The 9,884-nt window shown below is 39.8% G+C and overlaps 2 pseudogenes; one reads left to right on the top strand and one right to left on the bottom strand.

Annotated features, from left to right (window-relative positions):
• The first annotated feature begins 759 nt into the window (after positions 1-759).
• On the top strand, positions 760-878 carry LOC118606032 (annotated as a pseudogene).
• A 6,156-nt stretch (positions 879-7,034) lies between these two features.
• On the bottom strand, positions 7,035-7,153 carry LOC118605952 (annotated as a pseudogene).
• Positions 7,154-9,884: the final 2,731 nt, after the last annotated feature.

The raw sequence follows: 9,884 nt of genomic DNA, 5'->3' as shown, positions 1-9,884 counted from the left end.
TCCCCCATCCCCTGACCTCTAAGAAAGGGAAAGAGGCTGGAGATTAAGCCAACATAGATTAATGAAATAGAATAGAGACCAGAAATTGATCCAAATAAATATGGAGATTTGACTTTTTATATTGGTGCAATGAAGAAATGATATTGGAACAAATATCATTTCAACAAATGATATTGGAACAATTCTATATCCATATGAAAAAAAATGACATAAACTTCATGCCTTATTTTTAAAAATTAAGTCAAAATTGATTATAGGGATAACATTAAAAATGTTTTTTCATCAAAGGAAACTATCAAGAGAGTGAAGAAGACACCCCACATAATGAAAGAAAATACTTGTAAATCATATGTATGATAGAGGATTAATATTGAAAAGATATAAATAAATCCTACAACTCAACAACAAAACATCGACCCAATTTAAAAATGAGCAGAGGACTTAACTAACCATCTCTCCAAAGAAGATATACAAATAGCCAATAAGCACCTGAAAATATGCTCAATATTGTTAGTCATTAAGGAAATGAAAATCAAACCAACAATGAAATAACACTTTACATCCATTAGGATGACTATTATTTTTCTAAAAGAAAAATAGCGAGTATTGGTGGAAATGTGGAGAAATTGGAACCTGGTGTATTTCTGCTACAAATGTAAAATGGTGCAGCTGCTGTGGAAAACAGTATGGTGCTTCCTCATACGTTAAACGTAGAATTACCATATGATTCAGCAATTCCACTTCTATATATATATCCAAGTCTGTGGCCATGCGACCCTGAACTAGCCTGATCCCATCTGATCTCAAAAGCTAATCAAGGTCGGGCCTGATTAGTACTTGGATGGGAGACCATCTAGGAAGACCAGGTGCTGTAGGCATAAAAAATAAAAAAAATAAATAAGAGATTGTAAGCTGACAAGGTCCTTGCAATTTGTGAGGTCAACCAAGGGTTGCCTCACAAAAAAAAAAAAAAAAAAAAAAAAGAACTAAAAAATTTAAAAAAAAAGTATATATATATATATATATATATATATATATATATATCTCCAAAAGAAATAAAAGTAGGGACTCAAACAGATACTTGCACAACACATGTTCATAGCGGCATTATTGACAATAGCCAAAAGGTGGAAACAATACAAATGTTCATCAATAGATAAACAAAATGTGGTATGTCCATACAATGGAACGTTATTTAGCCTTTAACAGGAATGAACTTCAGAAACATGGGTGAACCTTGAACATATTATGCTAAGTGAAACAAGCCAGACACAAAAGGACAAACCTTATATGATTCCATGTAGATGAGGCACCTAAAATGGACAAATTCACAGAGATAGAAAGTATAATAGAGGGTACCAGGTGCTGGGAGAAGGGGAGAATAGGAATTATTATTTAATGGATACAGAGTTCTGTTTGGAACAGAAAAAAGTTATGGGAACGGATAATAGTAACGCTTGTACAATGTTGTAAGTAAATATACTAATGCGACTGAACTGCACCCTTAAAAATGGTTAAGATGGTATATTTTATATGTATATAAAAATATATATTATATATTTACATATAAATATATATTTTTATATAATATATATTTATATATATAAATGTGTGTATATATATACACAGGAAAATGTGTATATATATAATATATACACACACATACATATATGTGTATATATGTATATATGTATGTGTGTATGTATATATACATAGATACATGTATATATATCTATGTATATATACATAGATACATGTATGTATGTATATGTGTGTATATATACATATATACATATATATGTGTGTATGTATGTGTGTATGTATATACATATATGTGTATATATGTGTATGTGTGTGTGTGTATGTTATATATATACACATTTTCCTCAAGTGAACATAGATTATTCTCCTGGTAAACCATATGTTAGGTCACAAAAAAAGTCTTAATAAATTTTTAAAATTTAAAAATCACACAAAATGTGCTTTTTAATTACACTGGAATAAAACTAGGAATCAATAACAGAAGGAAAACTAGAAAGTTCACAAATATATAAAAATTAAATAACAGTCAAACAATAAATGGGTTAAAGAAAAAAATCAAAAAGAAACTTTTAAAAATACTTAAAGATGAATGAAAATGTAAACACGACACCCTAAAACTTACAGAGAAAGTAGTACTAAGAAGGAAATTTATTGCAGTAAATGACTACATTAAAAATAAGAAAGATCTCAAATTAATAACCTAACTTTAACCCTCAAGAAACTAGAAAAAAAGAGCAAACTAAACCCAAAGCTAGCATAAGAAAGGAAAGAATAAATTAGATTAGAGTGAAGATAAATGAAACAGAGAATAGAAAAATAATAGATAAATCACTGCAATAAAAAACCTTTCTTTAAAAGATTAACAAAATTGACAAAATTTAAGGTAGGCTGAAAAAGGAAAAAAGATAAAGGCTTCAAACAATACGATATATTCACAGAATAGAATATTATTTGACCCTAAAGAGGGATAAAGTACTAATACATGCAGCATCAAGTGTGAGCAATATTCACATCATAGGGGTATGAAAAGAAGACAGAGAGCAAGAAGTTGAAAACCTATTTGAATAAATAATGATAGAAAATTTTCTTAACCTGGCAAAGGAACTAGACATCAAAGTCTAGGAAATACAGAAGGTCACAAACACACACACATATGGAAAAAAGAAATAAAAAATAATGACAAAAGAATCCAAAGAGGCCCACACCAAGACACATAGTAATTAAAATGCCAAAGGTTAAAGACAAAGAGAGAATCTTAAAAGCAGTTAGTTACCTACAAGGGAGCTCTCATAAGACTCTCAGCTGATTTTTTCAACAGAAATTTTGTAGGCCAGAAGGGCTCGGCACAGCGTATTCAAAGTGATGAAAAGCTAGGACCTACAACCAAAATTACTGTACCCAGCAAGGCTATCATTTAGATTGAAAAAGAGATAAAGAGGTTCCCACATAAAAACAAATAAAGAAACAAACTAAAGAAGTTCTAGTACAAAAAAATGTTATGGAGACTTCTTTAAGAAAAAAAAAGCAAGATCTAAAATATGAGCAGGAAAATATCACAAAGAAAAAAGTCTCATGGACAAAGGCAAATACATAATAAAAACAGTGAATCGGGTACAAAGTTCAAACGGCAAAACTTGGAAGATCATGTGTAATTACAACACACAAACACACACACACACACACACAAAAAGAAATAAAAAATAATGACAAAAACATAAATATGGCAGAGGTGAGTAAAAATAGTAGTGATTTTAGAATATGTTCAAACTTAAGCGACCATCAACTAAACATAGACTGCTATAAACATAGCTCAGTATAGATGAAGCACTTGGTAACCATAAACCAAAAATCTATAAGAGATATACAAGAAATAAAGAGAAAGGAATCTAAACAGACCATGATAGAGAGTCAACAACACAAAAGAGAGCAAGAGAATGAGAAAGGAACAGAGAGAAACTACAAAAACAATCAGAAAACAATTAATAAAACGACAATAACTGCATACTTACCAATAATCACTTTAAACATAAATGGATTAAATGCTCCAATCAAAAGACATAGGGTGGCTGACGGAACAAGAAAACAAGACTTATATATATGCTACCTACATGAGGCCCACTTAAGACCAAAAGACACACGGAGACTGAAAGTAAAGGGATATTTCATGCAAATGGAAAAGCTGGGGTAGCAATAAGACACAATACAATGTGTATAATAAGTACATAATACAATATGTAGTACAGACTTCAGTGGGCCTACTCTGAACCGGATTTTGGACAGAGCTCCTTTTAATTGTCTCTTATTATCTATTCCCTACATGCTCCCTTTCTAACAAAGGGCCATGACTATAATTTGGGTCTCAGGTAACCAAAGATAGTTAGGAGTCTGTGGCTAACCGTCCTAAAGATGTTTAGGAATTTTCCTTTTCCCATTGCCCAGTTACCCAAATAAATAGGCCTTTTTGGTAGAAGACCAGAGGAAATCATTACCATGTTCAATTGCCATGTAGTGCAGGGTCCATTCTGGAATTCTAGCCTCTTCTTCAATCACTGGATTCTGGGTTTTGAAAATTGGCTTAGTATAGAAACCAGGCAAAGTCTGTGACTTTTTATTGGAGCAACTGCCCTCAGCTTCATTGTCATTATCCTTGATTTCTTTTGATGGTTCAATTTGAGTAGTGCCCTTGTTGGCTAATCAACTGTTTTGCCTGTGGTTATAAGTTCTATTAACCATCTTCATAATTCTTCTGCTCTGACCCGGTTGGCTGCCACTTAAACCCTGCTGCTCCCTGTGACAGCTGCCACTTCCTGGCTTTAAGCAGTTGAGCACTGTCACTTGTCCCCTACTGCTTCCAAGCCCCGTCTAGCCCATTGCTGAATGAGCCTTTGCGTGGGAGGAAACAAGGTCCACAGGGGTAGATCGCTTCCCTCGGATCACTCAGCTGGGGAATGGTGGTGGTTGCTCGGAGCCCACTCTGCCAGTCTGGCGCAGACACCACACTTCACCTCATCCCCTCTACTTTTGGGGAAATCTGTAAAATAAATGTTAAAATAGACCTCTTGGAGGCCTCTAAGGCTGACTGGACAAGGGGTTGACTTTCTTTTTGTGTTGATTCACTGCCCCCTTGTGGCCACATCTGAACTTCATTCTTTTATTGTTCCTTGAATACTTTCAGACTCCGCAGATGTCCCTGCCGTGAAGACCCTCCAACCTCGCCCTGCTGAGAAACACACATCTGCTGGCCTGGGGCAGCACCACACTGGGAAGGTTACTTAACCTTCCTGGGCCTCGGTTTCGTCCTTTCTAAAATGGGGTAATGAACACAAATTAAATGAAACAATGACATGAAATAATACAACTAAATTCCTGGATCAAACTAAGGGCCCAGATAAACATTATTAGCAACGATGCAGTAATGCTCAGTTCTTTTCTCTCTAAAACAAGGCAGCAACAGTCACCCTCACACCTTAGTTGCAATGAGTGAGCTGCAAAGTCAACTGCAAAAGTTGGAAATTGGTGTTCAGCATGAAGCCACCCCCTTTTCCAGGCTCCTTGCAAAATGCTCTGCTAGACTAGCTTGATTCTTGCTGGCTTACTCAGCTCACAGCTGAGGAGGAGGCGTAGAAGTTGCTGAAGTGATGGGCAGTCTGGCTCAGCTCTCTGGTTTTGAGACTCAGAAGTTCCTCGCCAAACAAAGCTCCACTGCTCTTAAAGCTGAAAGGACCTACTTCCCCGTGATTGGGGTCATGGAAGTGTGGATTTTCCCCAAAATTCTCCTCCCTGAACCAGTCTTTGGAGCATTCTAGATGTGAGGCCGCCAAGGACCTTCTGGATGTGACTTCTGACCACCAGCACAGCCAGCCTGTGAGAAAGCTGTCACAGAGAGGAGGGTCAGGCTCTGAGTTAAGGAATTGCTCCCATTTCCCATAGCCGGCCTGGCCTCAGCTGGGATTCAGTTCCGGATCTGGCACGTCCCAGCCTTGGCCCTATATCACTAGAGCAGGGCCCCGTGCCTTGTTGTCAACATGGAGCCCATTCATGATGGCTGATCACCAGCCTCACAGACCAAGAAGGGGAGCCCTGGCACTGCCTGCACACTCCCCGTCACTGCCGAAGTGATCCTTAAGACCACAACACACACAGAAACTTTTTGGGATCTGCCGACTCTGGTTCCCAGGAATTAGCCGAGCTCGTTCATCTCAAAGACAGAAGAGGCAGCTGGAAGATCAGGGTGGTAACAGAAGAAGCCCTAGGTGAGGTGCCATGACTCAAACATTCTTAATGGGCGATGACCTCCAACCTTTGGAAAATGAAGTGGCAATTTTGGAGGCAATGTTCAATATAGTATAAAGGCCACCAGTTTTCATTCTAATCTGAAAAAGAAATTTATGTGTATTCCTAGGCCAGTGTTTCTAAAAGTTATTAAGCAGCTTTACAAGTCCTACCCCCAAAATTTCCCCAAACTGACAATCTAAATGCCCCAGGGGAACTTTTCTGAACTCTTGACTTCTCTGGATTAGTGGTGGTAAAGAGAAGGACGAACTTCTGAAGAGGTCAGAGAAGAGCATTAGTAGAATTACATTTCCAGAAATGTTCTAATTTTAATTTACTGTCATATCAGATATCATGCCAGATGGATTTTACTTTGTGTGATCAGACCACCTGGGTCAGGATTTTGGCTCGGGCAGCGGTGGAACCTGGGAAAATTCATGTCTCTGTGTCTTAGTGTTAAGCATCTCTAAAGCAGCCCTGGTCACCAACAGGACTGTGAGGATCACCACTTCAACTCCTCAGCTGGCCGGCCACACCTCCATAGATAGGCCTGTCAAGCAACATTGAGCCCACGTGGATTCAGACAGGGTGTTATACATCTAGACAGCAAAGGCACAATCAGCATGGTGTCAGCTCCTTGCATCCCTAGTCCCACGAGATGACACTGAGCTGGAGGTCCATGTAACCCGTAACATGGGCAGTGGGTCACTCTGCCAGCCTCAGCTTTAGCCAAGCAACTCGCAAAGCTGCTGGCCTCTGCTGCAGTCAAGCCTTGCCCATGTGGAGTCTCACGGGGCTGCTGGGCGCCAGGCCGGAGCTGCTCCTCTACACTTAGTTTTACCATCTGCAAGGTGAGAATATTAAGAATATCGAACACAGGTATGTCTTTGGTTCCCCCCACCCCCGCCTCTGATTCCCCCTCCTTCCAACTTCTATCCCTGACCTACGGATGTTGCCATCTCCCCTTAAGAAGGAGATCTCTGAGGGCGGGGCGACTCCTCCCACACACTCAAGGCGCGCACCCAGGGCCTGGCGCACCCGGGGTATGGTCCATGGCCTGAACCCAGGACCTTCTGCGTGTAAAGCAGACGTGCTAACCATTACACTATGGAACCACCCCTAAGACACAGAGTACTAGTTCATGGATAGGTTATATTGCTCAAAGCTAATTTGGCCAACACCAACTTGTTAATTTTTTATTTTTATTTTTATTTTTTTTATGCCTACAACACCTGCTCTTCCTAGGTGGCTTACCATCGAAGTACTAACCAGGCCCAACCCTGCTTAGCTTCTGAGATCAGACGGGATCAGGCGTGTCCAGGGTAGCATGGCCGTACGGTATTTTTTTTAATTTGAGATAAAGTTCACATAAAACTCACCTTTTTTGAAATATGCGATTCAGTGGTTTTTAGTATATTCACAGAATTGTGCAGCCGTCCCCGCTACCTAATTCTAGAACATTTCATCAATCCAGGAAGAAACCTTGCGCCATTCGCAGTTCTTCTCCACTCCCTGTTCCCTTGCAGCCCCTGGTGGCCGCTAATCCACCTTCTATCTCTATACATTCGTTGATTCCGGTCATTTCATTTAAATGAAATCATGTAACAGGTGACACTTTGCGTCTCGCTTCTTTCACTTAACATGTTTTCAGGGCCCGTCCAAGTTGTAGCATGTATCAGTACTTCATTCCACTTTAGGGCCAAATAACATTCCATTCTATGACATGTTTTCTTTATTCATTCATCACTTGAAGGACATTTGGGTTGTTTCCACTTTGGGCCTCTTATGAGTAATGCTGCTATCAATATTCATGTGAGAATTTGTGTATGAAGATATGCTTTTAATTCTCTTGGGTACATACCTAAGAATGGAATTACTGGGTCATATGATAACTATATTTAATTTTTTGAAGAACTGTCAAAATCTTTTCCATGGTGGCTAAGTATTTTAAGTATGTACTTTTAGTGGCTAAGTATTTTATATTGGTATGTACTTTTAATATCATAAAAATCACTCTTAACAGACTTGCCCACAATATTCACTCTTTCATAAATATTTATGGAGCAGCTACTATGTGCCAAACATTTTTGTAGACATAGGGATATAGTGGTGAATAATAGAAAACTGGCAACCATGTGCATGCGTGTATGTGTGTGTGTGTGGGGGGGATGAGTCAGATGGAGATATGATTTATGGGGAAACAACAAAGTGGGGAGGGGGCTAGGGGATTCTGGGACTCCTGGGTGGGCATAGGGTCACTATTATAATTGGATGGTCAGGGAAGTTCTCCTTGAGAAAGAGAAGGAGGTAAGGGAACATGTATGTTCCAAGAAAGGGAACCGTGAAGGAAGAAGTCCCAAAGCTCTGGCCTGTCCGAGGAACAGCAAGGTGGAGAGTGAGGCTGGGGCCCTGGGGCCATGGCGAGAACCCTGGTCTTCGCTCTGAGAGGGAATGGGAGCCATTGCAGGAAACTAAGGCGCTTAGTGGTGGAGTCTTCCTGGGTTCTGACGAGATGGTCCAACTGCTGTGTTGAGCAGAGATTGGGAAGAGAAAGGGCTGCCGGGTGGAGATGATGGTGGTTTGGCCAATGACAGTAATGGAGATGGTGAGAAGGGTCAGGTCCTGGATAACTTATGGAAATAGCACAACGGGATTTGCTGATTAAACAAATATGAAGTGCGAGGAAAAAGAAGAGTAGAAAATAGTTCCAACAGGTTTTGGCCTAAGCCACCGACCGAATGGAAAGAAAGCTGTGCTAGTTATTGACCTTTGTTGACCACGAACCCCGAGTGCCTGGCACTTAGTAAGCACAACAAACTGAGCGCATGAAAAGGTGGTAGGAACCTCAACGAGGCCGCTGTCAGTGTTTATTCTTTGTTACCTCTGGTCACCTAACCTACGGTGATACCTCCCTGCCCCTGATCTCAAACTCTTCAGATAGAGAATGTTAGTTTTTTTTGTGTGATTTATACTATGTTATGGATCCTCAGGGAGATTTTGGCCTGAATCTCACAAGTGTTTGAAGGCGGGCAGGCTAATTGAGTCACGCCTTTGCATAGATGCACGTGCTCTGTCTTCCGGAGTTTGCTCCCGTGTGAATCTCGTGTTGTGTTTTCTGCCTTCTGACCTGCCACCTACCATTTATAGAACGGTTACTTTGCACCAGCCACCATATCAGTACATTATTTAATACTATTAGCTTCATATAATAGTGAGAAAAATAGGCACACTATTTAATTAAGGTTAATTAACTTGACCAAGATCACAGAGCTAGCTAGAAAGTGATAGATCCAGGATCGAAACTCGTACCTGTGCTTGTAACCACTGCACTTTATCTTCTCTGTGTTCTGGACCGGAAACACTCCCTGTCAGGTGTGTTTCTGTGGGAACTGTCTTCAGAGGGCAATTGGATTTTTCCAACTCTAAACTTTAATTTCGGAGGTCTATTCTCTAGGTTAACTTTACCTTTAACTCAACTTGATTTGGGGCCTCCCCCACCACCCTGGATAACAAAAATGTGCATCTCTTAGTCCTTGCCATGAATTTTAAGTTCTAACCTTTGGTCAAAAACCACCTGTCCAGAATTGATCGAACATTTGTTGCCCAGGACTTGCCTGCTAGTCCAAGTATGATTGGGGCACTTCTGAGATGAGAGAGGGAACATCAAGATGATGAGCTGAACCCGAATTCCTAACACTGAAAATTCATATCCATTCTTATCATTCATTGTGATCTTTCCAGCCACTTCTCCTTTCCACCGATCTTATTCCATTATTTCTCTTGATGACCATCTGTCATGGCTGGTTACAGAATTTATTATAAACATCTCAAAGCTGAGCACTTGCCAAATACTTTAATTACTGCCCTAAATTGTGCTTGTAATGCCCCATAACAATGTCTACCTTATGACAGGTATGTGCAAAGCAGTATTTGTTGCATCCCTTAAGGAACCTTAGCCAATCCTTGGCGGTACTGAGGCAATTTGAAATAGAACAGTGTAAAAAGAATGTCTGGCACTGGGGCCACTGGACGAGTACCTGAGAGTCTACGTGGTGGGTTTTGGTTTAATC

Source organism: Rousettus aegyptiacus, unplaced genomic scaffold (genome assembly GCF_014176215.1).
Source record: "Rousettus aegyptiacus isolate mRouAeg1 unplaced genomic scaffold, mRouAeg1.p scaffold_m13_p_7, whole genome shotgun sequence".
NCBI lineage: Eukaryota > Metazoa > Chordata > Mammalia > Chiroptera > Pteropodidae > Rousettus > Rousettus aegyptiacus.
This window is presented reverse-complemented; position numbering and strand designations above follow the sequence as displayed.